This window comes from Glycine max, chromosome 15 (assembly GCF_000004515.6).
Source record: "Glycine max cultivar Williams 82 chromosome 15, Glycine_max_v4.0, whole genome shotgun sequence".
Classification (NCBI taxonomy): domain Eukaryota; kingdom Viridiplantae; phylum Streptophyta; class Magnoliopsida; order Fabales; family Fabaceae; genus Glycine; species Glycine max.
Genome location: NC_038251.2, coordinates 50,738,199 through 50,748,819, shown reverse-complemented (window position 1 = coordinate 50,748,819; position 10,621 = coordinate 50,738,199).

Below are 10,621 nucleotides of genomic sequence, written 5' to 3'. Positions count from 1 at the left end.
ATAGTATACTTGGGAAAGTGAGTTACATATCAGAACTCCTCCTCACTAAAGCGACTTGAGGGTCTTATCTAATGGGATATCTTCCTGAGTACCACCCTTACATTTTGACTTTGAATGACATGTCGAGGTGTTGAGAACTACTTCCCAGGGAGATTAGTGACCCTTTCAGTGCATATGAGATTAATTGTTGTTAAAGGTGAAACTTGGGTCCTTGAGATCTCAAAAACCTCAAGAAATCTAAGTTTAGTTGTTGGTTGAGTAGGCACATAAGTTGAGAGTGCTAAGAAGATCCTCAACCTAGTACTAGAGGTTATCGATGGTGGCCAATGGTGAAAAGGCCTATAGAATGGATGGGTGGACGAACTCCTAGATAGGTTAAGGTCTTTGCAAACCTTGTTGAGGTCAGCCATTACCCATGCTCATGCATTTTCAACAAAATCACACTTCTTCCATAGGGTTAATTCAAGTCTCCCCCAATAGTCATGGTGGGATTATGATAAGGGATGTACTTGGATTAATCACTTAAAATGTGAAATCTCCATGGAGTAGGGTCGGTCGTTGGTGTTTATGATTGTTGTACATGGTGATGATGATGATTGATTGATGATAATGGTCTATGGCGATTGAATCTTTATGTAATGGTTGATGGATTGAGGATTATTGTAAGATGCTCTATTATATGAATTTCTAATATTTATGCCTTAAGTATGATTTTTGAATATTACATTCTAAATGTATATGATGATGTTTGTTTATGCTTTAACTGTTAAGTTGTATACTATTTTAGTATGCTTGCTTTTGGTAAGTTTACCCTTGCGTTGTTGCATGTTGGTTCATGCCTATGATGATCCCTTATTTGATGTATATGGGGAGCAGATGGATAGGAGATGCTCCTGTGTCCCTGGAGACTTCATGGATATGTGTACCTGGATGTGAGGGTGTTGGACTATTGGCAAGTATACCAAATTATCACAAGTAGTAAAGTTAAAATGAAAGTTCGAGTGTCGAATCCACAACAACTTTGTTTGTACTTAGGTAGGTGAATATGTAATTTTTCAAGCAATAAATAAATTGGTTTAAAATGTTGTGAAGAAAATAGTAGAATAAATTGGCATAAATTAAATTAAAATAAACAAGAAGGAAAAACAAACAATAAAGGGAACTAATTAATTAAAACAAAAAGATGAGAGAAGCCAATAATATTGCAGAAGTTAATTCAACAAATGAGAATGTTGGGGACTTAGCCTACCAAAGTTACTTTTGATGTAATGTTAATGATTTTCCTCTATTTATTTTTATTCTAATTTTAACTTGCATCTACTTATATACTCTAACCATGATCCTTCAAGTGAAAGAACCTAATTTATCTATTTTTTCTCCCAAATTCCTTTAAGAGTTAAAACAGTATGTTAAATTAAATCAGATACTCTTTCCTAGTTCTATTAGAGAATAACTCTTCCCAACGCTACCCCTACAACTTACCATGCAAATGGGTGATCAAGCCACAAGCAATAAAATTAAGCACAAAAAAGGATAATGAAAAAGTAATATTCATAAATAGATATGAAGAGAAATTACATCAAAAGCAGCTGGCTACTAAGCTTCCAACAAAAAGAGTTTAGCCTTTCGTTATCATAGGAGATTTTTACAATTGCAAGGAGATAATATTTAGAAATGGGAAAATTGAGAAAGGAAATGGAGGGAAGGAATGACTCCTAATGATTGCTTCTCCTACTTATAGCCTTTGCCTTCTGTAAGGAATTCAATTCTCTTGAATTTTCTGTGTTTCTTTTCCTTCTTATCTCTTCTTCTTTTATAGGTGCAGTCAGCTTGGTTTTCATGCAACCTTCGCGCTAAGCACGATTGTCACGCTTAGCGAGTATGACAATAAACTTGTGCTTAGTGCGTAACTTGCACTACGCGCGCCTTCGTGTTCCAAATTTCTCCATACTTCCTGGCACTAAGTGTGCTTTGCCTGCTAAGCGACTGCATTGCGCTGAGTGCCTGAGACACGTTGAGCAAGAAGCTTTAGATCTTCAATTTTGCTTTTTTGGGCTTTATTTTGTTTTTCTGCACCAATTATTCACCAAGCACTATAAATTCACAAACTTTTAGTTTTTCTTGCACACAAACTTAAATGATGTTAAAATTCCAATTATTCACACAAAAAGAAAGGAATAAAAGAGAAAAATGAACAATTTCTACATAATTTAATCCCAAAATATACTTATCTATAGCAGTTATCAGAGGGTGTATTATCCTTTTTTGTTTCCTCTTTAAAGTTATGTATGATGTTGATTGGCTCGGAGTTTATGCAATTTATCCTTATAGTGTGGTTTGTGTTTATATGTGTGCTCTAAGGAGATTTGAGTTACTATGATGTTGTACATATATCATGTTATGTTTTATTTTCGTGATCTGTGTTTAAGCCTTTTGCCTTTGAGATGCGAAAAGTTTATAAATAATTTCATAAATTAATTAATTGAAGAGTTTTAAATGAATAAAATAAAGTTTTTTCACTTAAGTTAGACCCTAGTTCCATGTAACGACAGAGGGTCGTTCTAGAGAAAATACAAACAATATTCCACAACAATAAAATAAAGAGAAAATTTTCAATTTAATCATCCAAAATAATTATCATAATATTAGTAATTTTAAAAAATTTGACCACCACCTTATAGCATCTCCAATGGTTTATATACCTAAATTTTATAGTGTTTCCTATATATGAGTTTTCATTTCATATTCATTCATTTTGGCATATTTTGATTGACAAAACTCATGGAATAATGTTAGTTTATATTAGACAGGCGCTCAAGTGAACCTAATTGAAAAAGGGACAGGTTTCTGCAATTTGAAAAGAGTTTTTGACATTGTGTGAAAAAGCACAACCATGGATACAAAATCCATGGCTATACAAATTAACCATGACCACCAGGAGAAAATTGAGTTTTTAAAGATTAGTGCCAAATTTTTCGTCACCGTCATGTATATGATTCCACGACCGTCCTTTTTTATCATCAATCAATTTGTGAAGCAATCAGTATCCACGACCGTGGTTAATCAACATCGTCAGTCACTTAAGTTGGGCTATTAAATAGCGAGTTTTGAAGAAAAAACCTTATCTTTTTTTCTTTGAGCATGTTTTTTGAGTTTTCCAAGCACTATGATAGCATTTGTGGCTATGGAGGAGTGTGGAGATCACAACAGGGTCATTTCTTGTAAAGTTTCTTCCTCTTTTGTTGTTTTCATGTTCTCTCATAAGATTTCTAGCTTTATCATGACCATAAGTGGCTAGACCTTTTTGGTCTAGGATTATGATGTTGTTATACTCATGTACCATAAACTAGATAGTCTTGACCAATTTGAAAGATCATTTAATGTAGTTGAAATAACTGAATTTTTGGTTGTTTGATCAAGTAAGAGAAACTCAATGGAAATCATAATTGTCTCAATATTTTTTTTCTAATTGTTTAATCTAATTGTCTAAAAAGCCTCTTTGATTTCAATAAAGACCTCAATGTTATTCAATTAAATCTCTTTTCTTATTCTTTATTTTATATTTGGATCTCATCAGTCTAAAACTTAATTGATTACATAGTAGTAATCATTTGTATGTGATTAGTTGACCTAGAAAGAGATTATTTTGTATCAATTTGCATGACAAAACTAGTTGGGCAATTTCTAGTGGATTAACTTAGTTGTTGATCATCCTTGTTAATTGTGAACTTCATCCCTTAACCTAAATCAATATATCTATGATCAATTGAATATGGATTTAGGCTAAGGAGTGCTATTAGACCTAGATCAAAGGCTAGTAACTGAATTAGGGGAATAATGGTAATTGATGTAATTGGGAGTTTATTGGAATTAAATTGGAGAAAATGGATATGTGCGAATTCATAATTCTAGGTTTTTCATTATAATTGTTTCCTCACTAAATTCTTTTGCTTACTTTCTTCATTATGTTAAAGAGTAAATTGATAAAAAAAAAAAATCTTCCCGCATTTGATAAAACTCAAATTGCCTAGTTATTTAGTAAATTGATTATTTGGGAATACGACTAGTCCTCTGGGTTCGATATTTGAACTTAGGTCCAATGTTACTATTGCGTAGAATATACTTATCCTCCTGCGAGTCTTATTTTTATGTAATAATGGTCTTCATATAAGCAATCCAATTTATGCCACTTCAATCTTAAAAGTAACTCAATTTAAATTTGACTATGTTTGGAAAAACTAGCTAAAAGATAAAAGGCTAGTTGAAAGCTGAAAAACTAACAAGTAGTTGAAAATTGAAAAATGGTAGCTAAGCGGAAAAACTAGTTTATTAAATTATAAGTATTTGGTAAAGTTGGTTGTTGAATTAACTAAAAAGTGTAAAATGATAGAAAAGAATAAAATCATGATTTATTTAAAAAGGATAATAAAGGGAATGAATAAATATATTGATGATATAAATAAAAAAATATATAAGAAGACAGAAGCTAAAAGCTAGAAACCAATGTTTTGAAAAATGTTACTTCAAGTAGAATTTCAAAACATGCTAGAAACTATTAAAGAAACTTATTTATCCAACGGTTAAACAAGTTTTTCAATTGGTAAAAAAGCTAAAAACTAGTTGAAATGTCTTGTAGAATATAACTTTTTTTCTCCAATGAGAGTTTCTATTAACAAGTTATTTAACTCATAAATATTTTTTCTCTCTCTCCTATATTTAATACAAATTAAGTAATTCATAAACAATAATTACTTATATAAGTAATTTTCTCCAATTTTAAACAATTCAGACGTGAGACTCTAGAATAATTTGTTTTGATAAGCAACCCATTAAACAATGGGATTCTCTTATAAACATTCTTTTGTCATCATTAATTTAGTCTTTAAATTTTTTTATCATCAAATTAGTTATCACTTTAATACTCCATGAAGACCAATGACATGATGAAATTTTAGAATTTTCTTTTAAGTATTTAATATGTTACTAAATTAGACAATTAATTTTTTTCCATCAATTTTTTATATATTAGATTTTTGAAAGACTAATTTGGTAAACGATAAAATCTTCAAAATATTATCTAATTAATAATAATAAATTTGTAAAACTAATATAAATGCTTATATGGCTTTGAATTACTACTCCTAAAAAAAATTTGTGGATTACTAAATTGAGATTTAATTTGTCTAAAATTAATTAATTAGTTTGAGAAATAACTAATACTCCATTTTATTATGACTTTGGGAAATATATAGCAATGCAAATTGAATTATATATTTCCAAGGTATTGAGCTTAAAGAGCCACGTCGAAATAATAATATAGGTGAGTGGATTCTCTGCTTTAATTGGGTCAGATGAAGATATTTTATATTATACTTTAATAAATCGTAAAGGAAAACAAATGCATAATATCCTTTAGCAGTAAATAAAAGAGAAAAGGGGTAATGATCGGAGTGTATGGATTAGGATTTTTAAATTATACTTTAAATCATCGTAAAGGAAAACAAATGTATAATACGGTACTCTTTAAATACTCGAAGTACACGGCCATTACTCAATTGTTGTAGAAATGAATTATTTCATTTTAATAAGTGATATTGATTTTTTTTTAATTCGTAAAAATTGACAATGTGTCAGGAATTTATAAAATTCACATTCCTTTTTTAACTAACTACATTAGATTTCTTTTGACTTTGAATATTGAATATATAATTATATAAATAATAATAAATTTATTATTTATAATAATTTTACAAAATTTAAATAAATATTTTCCATAACAAATATACCCATTATATATGACAAATGCCGATAAAATTTGTTAATATACACATACTTATTTTTTTAGTAGAATATGTTGATAAATTATAATTAAATAAGATCTTAAAATATATGAATAATATAACTCTTAAACACTAATAATAAAAAAAAAATAAAGATATGTAAATCAACAAATTTTGTTTTTTTATACGTAGCAGCAGTAGCCGGAGTCTTTGACTAGAGTGCTTAATTTCAGAACGAAGAAAGTACCATTTGACCAAACGCTTTACGCTGTTGACTTCGAAAAGCATAATTGGCAAATTTAGATTATAAATTAAAAACTATGCAATTATATATATCATCTCTGTTTTTTTATAAAATAATGTATTTTCTCTTATTTTATCTTTTATGGTTAATTTTATTTAACAAATTAGAGACAAATTATCTTAGATTAAATTTTTTTATTAAGTCTATATCTGGCAAAACAAATTAAAATGTTAATTAAAAACTGGAAAGTTAAGTGATAGTGAAAAATTGATGACTGAAATTTGAAAAACTAACTTATTAAATTATAAATGTTTGATAAAATTAACGGTTGAAGTAATTGAAAAATATAAAATGATATAAAATAATAAAATCATAATTTATTTAAAAAGGATAACTAGAATATTGAATAAATATATTGATGATAAAAATGAAAGAAAATATAAAAATTTAGAAGCTAACATTTAAAAAAATCTAAAAACTATTAGAAATATTTGTTTATCAAACCATCAAACATGTTTTTCAGCCAGTGAAAAAAGCTAGAAGTTAGTTGAAATGTCTTGTTGAGCAAAATCTGTTTGACAAGATTAGCTAAAAAGGTAGCTGAAAGTTAGAAAACTAGCTGGTAACTCAAGACTATTTTTGGCAAAACTAGTTGAAAATTGGAAAGCTAATTGGTGGATGAAATTTGGAAAATTAGCTTACTAAATTGCAAGTATTCGGTAAAACTGATTGTTGAAGTAATTAAAAAGTATAAAATGATAGAAAAATAATAAAATAATTATTTATTTAAAAATGGTTACTAGGAAAATGAATAAATATATTGATTATATAAATCGAAGAAAATATAAAAAGCTTTTGAAATGCTACTTTTAAAAAATTCTCCTTTTAAGTAAAGTAACATTTTAAAAAACACTAGAAACTATTAAAAAACTTGTTTACCTAACCGTCAAACAAGTTTTTTGACTAGAAACTAGTTCAGTTAACATGTAGCATTTTTTAATTGCTGAAAGACTTGTTTGACTGTTCGCTAAATAAGTTTCTTTAGTAGCTTCTAGCATTTTTTTAAAATGCAACTTGAAGTAGCATTTTTAAAAATGTTAGTTTTTACCCTTTTATATTTTTTTTTCTATTTTTATCCTCAATATATTTATCCAATTTCTTAGTTACCATTTTTATATAAATCATGATTTTATTATTTTTATGTCATTTTACACTTTTTAATTACTTTAACAACTAATTTTATTGAACACTTATAATTTAATAAACTAATTTTTCAGCTTTCAATCATCTTTTCTTTTTTGTTAGTGTTGCTGAATATAACCCAAATAACATTTTGTTAGAACAAAGGAGAATATGGATGAAAGTTTGAAAAAAAAAAACTTTAAGTCTCACATCGCTTACGATAAACATTTGAATAGTGTTTGACTCCCTATATAGAGAGAGCTTCTTTCTTCATTTTTTCTTATTCCAGTTGAGAAGCATTTCCTCAACTTTTCTTTCTCCCTCTCATATTTCAGTCGATGCATTTCCGACAAACTTCTTCCTCTTTCTTTCTGTCGCTCTAATATTTCGGTTGGCTATAATAGTGACTTTTTAAGTCATATTTTCGGTTGGCTATAAGAGTGACTTTTCAAGTCATATTTTTCGGTTGGCTATAAGAGTGACTTTTTAAGTCATATTTTCGGTTGGCTATAATAATGACTTTTCAAGTCATATTTTTCGGTTGGCTATTAGAGTGACTTTTCTAATCATATTTTCGGTTGGCTATTAGAGTGACTTTTCAAGTCATATTTTTGGGTGGCTTTAAAGTGACTTTTCAAGTCATACAAGAGGGTGTAATTCTAGAAAGGTTTCCTCAGTGCAGTATGAATCTTATACAGTGATCTGGACTGTTTTATCCTGGGAACTTTGTGGTTGATAGTCTGCTTGCACAATTTTTGGCAGTACCACGAAATGTATTAAAGAAAGCGACATTGTCCGCGACTCAGCTAGTAATTTTTTTGGTTTGCCATAACTTATTGTTACAACAATTTTAAGACGGTTTCGGTTCTGCTATGGCTATCGTAGATATTACTGGCTCGAACAACAATGACCTCAACAAACCTTTTAAGTTTGAAGGGTATCATTTTAAACGTTGGAAACAAAAGATGATGTTTTCTTTAACTATGAGGAAAGTTGCCTATGTTTTGAACATTGATATTCCAGTGATACCTAAAGATGCTGAGAAGGAAGTGAAGGATAAAATGACTATGGAATTAGCTCTTTGGAATGAAAATGATTACCTATGCAAGAATTTCATTCTGAATGGGTTAGCTGATGATCTCTATGATTATTATAGCCCATATAAGTCTGCCAAATTAGTTTGGCTGGCTCTAGAAAAGAAGTATGATACTGAGGAAGCTGGGACTAAAAAGTATGTTGTTAGCTGCTACCTCAAGTATCAAATGACTGATGATAAATCAGTAGAGTCTCAATCCCATGAGATACAGAAAATTGCTCAAGAGTCATACATAGCTGTGATAACTGAGATCAATATGATTGGAGGATCAGATGGATGGTGGGTAGACACTGGCACCTCCTGCCATGTCTGCTATGATCGTGCTATGTTTAAAACATACACGAATGTTGAAAATAAGAAAGTGCTGCTAGGTGATTCCCACACCACTACTGTTGCTGGAACTGGAGATGTTGAACTGAAGTTTACCTCTGGAAAGACTTTGATCCTCAAAGATGTGATGCATACTCCAGAGATGAGAATGAATCTGGTTTCTGGTTTTCTTGTAAACAAGGCTGGGTTTACTCAAACCATAGGTGCATATTTATTTACTTTGACCAAGAATGGGGTATTTATAGGGAAATGGTACGCCACTGATGGCATGTTTAAATTGAATCTTGATTTTAATAAAGTTTCTCCTTCTGCTTACATGTTGTGTGATTTTAATATCTGGCATTCTAGACTTTGTCATATAAATAGTCGTTGCATATCTAACATGAGTAACTTAGGTTTTATTCCAAAGCTATCTTCAAATCACTTTGAAAAATGTTTTTTTTGCAGTCAATCTAAAATAACTAAGAAATCACATAAATCAGTAGTTAAAGAATCTGAGCCATTGGATATAATACATTCTGATATATGTGAATTTGATGGAACATTAACCAGAAATGGAAAATGATATTTTATCACTTTTATTGATGACTGCTCTGATTATACATATGTATATCTTATGAAAAATAAAAGTGAAGTGCTTGACATGTTTAAGTTATATGTAACAGAAATTGAAAATCAATTCAATAAGAATATTAAGAAACTTCGAAGTGATAGAGCCACAAAGTATGATTCCAGTTTGTTTAATGAGTTTTATAATTTGCATGGAATCATACATGAGACGACTGCTCCATATTCACCTGAAATGAACGGTAAAGCTGAAAGAAAGAACTGAACTTTTACAGAATTAGTTGTAGCTACTATGTTGAGTTCTAGTGCAACATCTATTTGGTTGGGCGAAATTTTGTTAACTATTTGTTATGTGCTAAATAGAATCCCCAAATCAAAAAGCAAGATATCTCCCTATGAGATATTAAAGAAAAGACAACCAAATTTGTCTTATTTGAGAACTTGGGGATGTCTGGCCTATGTAAGGATCCCAGACCCCAATAGGGTTAAACTTGCAAGTAGAGCCTATGAATGTGTGTTCATTAGTTATGCTATTAATAGCAAAGCGTATAGGTTTTATGACCTAAACGCAAAAGTGATCATAGAGTCAAATGATGTTGATTTTTATGAAAATAAATTTCCTTTTAAATTAAGGAATAGTGGGGGTACTTCATCCAGTCATCTTCCTGCTATTAGTAGTGAAAATCTTGCACAACTAGAACCAGATATAGAGCATCGAAGAGGTATGAGAGCAAGAATTGCTAAAGATTATGGGCCCGATTATATGGCCTATACATTAGAGGAGGATCCATCAAACCTCCAAGAAGTTTTGTCTTCTTTGGATGTTGACTTGGGGCAAGAAGCCATTAATGATGAGATGGATTCTTTAGAATCTAATAAGACCTGACATTTAGTAGACTTGCCTCCTGGTTGCAAACCAATTGGTTGTAAATGGATCTTGAAAAAGAAACTAAAACCTGATGGTACTGTGGATAAATACAAGGCTCGCCTTGTAGCCAAGGGTTTACGCAAAGAGAGAATGTGGATTTCTTCGACACCTTTTCACCAGTCACTAGAATAACATCTATTTGGGTGCTAATATCTCTTGCTGCTATTCACAGTCTAGTGGTACACCAAATGGATGTTAAAACTGCTTTTTTAAATGGTGAATTGGAAGAGGAAATCTATATGAAGCAACCTGAAGGGTTTATGATTCATGGACAAGAAGATAAAGTCTGCAAGTTAGATAAATCTTTGTATGGTCTAAAACAAGCATCTAAGAAGTGGCATGAAAAGTTTGATAACTTAATAGTCTCGAATGGGTTTAAGGTGAATGAAAGTGACAAATGCATTTACTACAAATTTGTATATAATATTTGCACTATCATATGTGTATATGTCGATGACCTTCTCATATTTGGTTCAAATATTCATGTAGTGAAC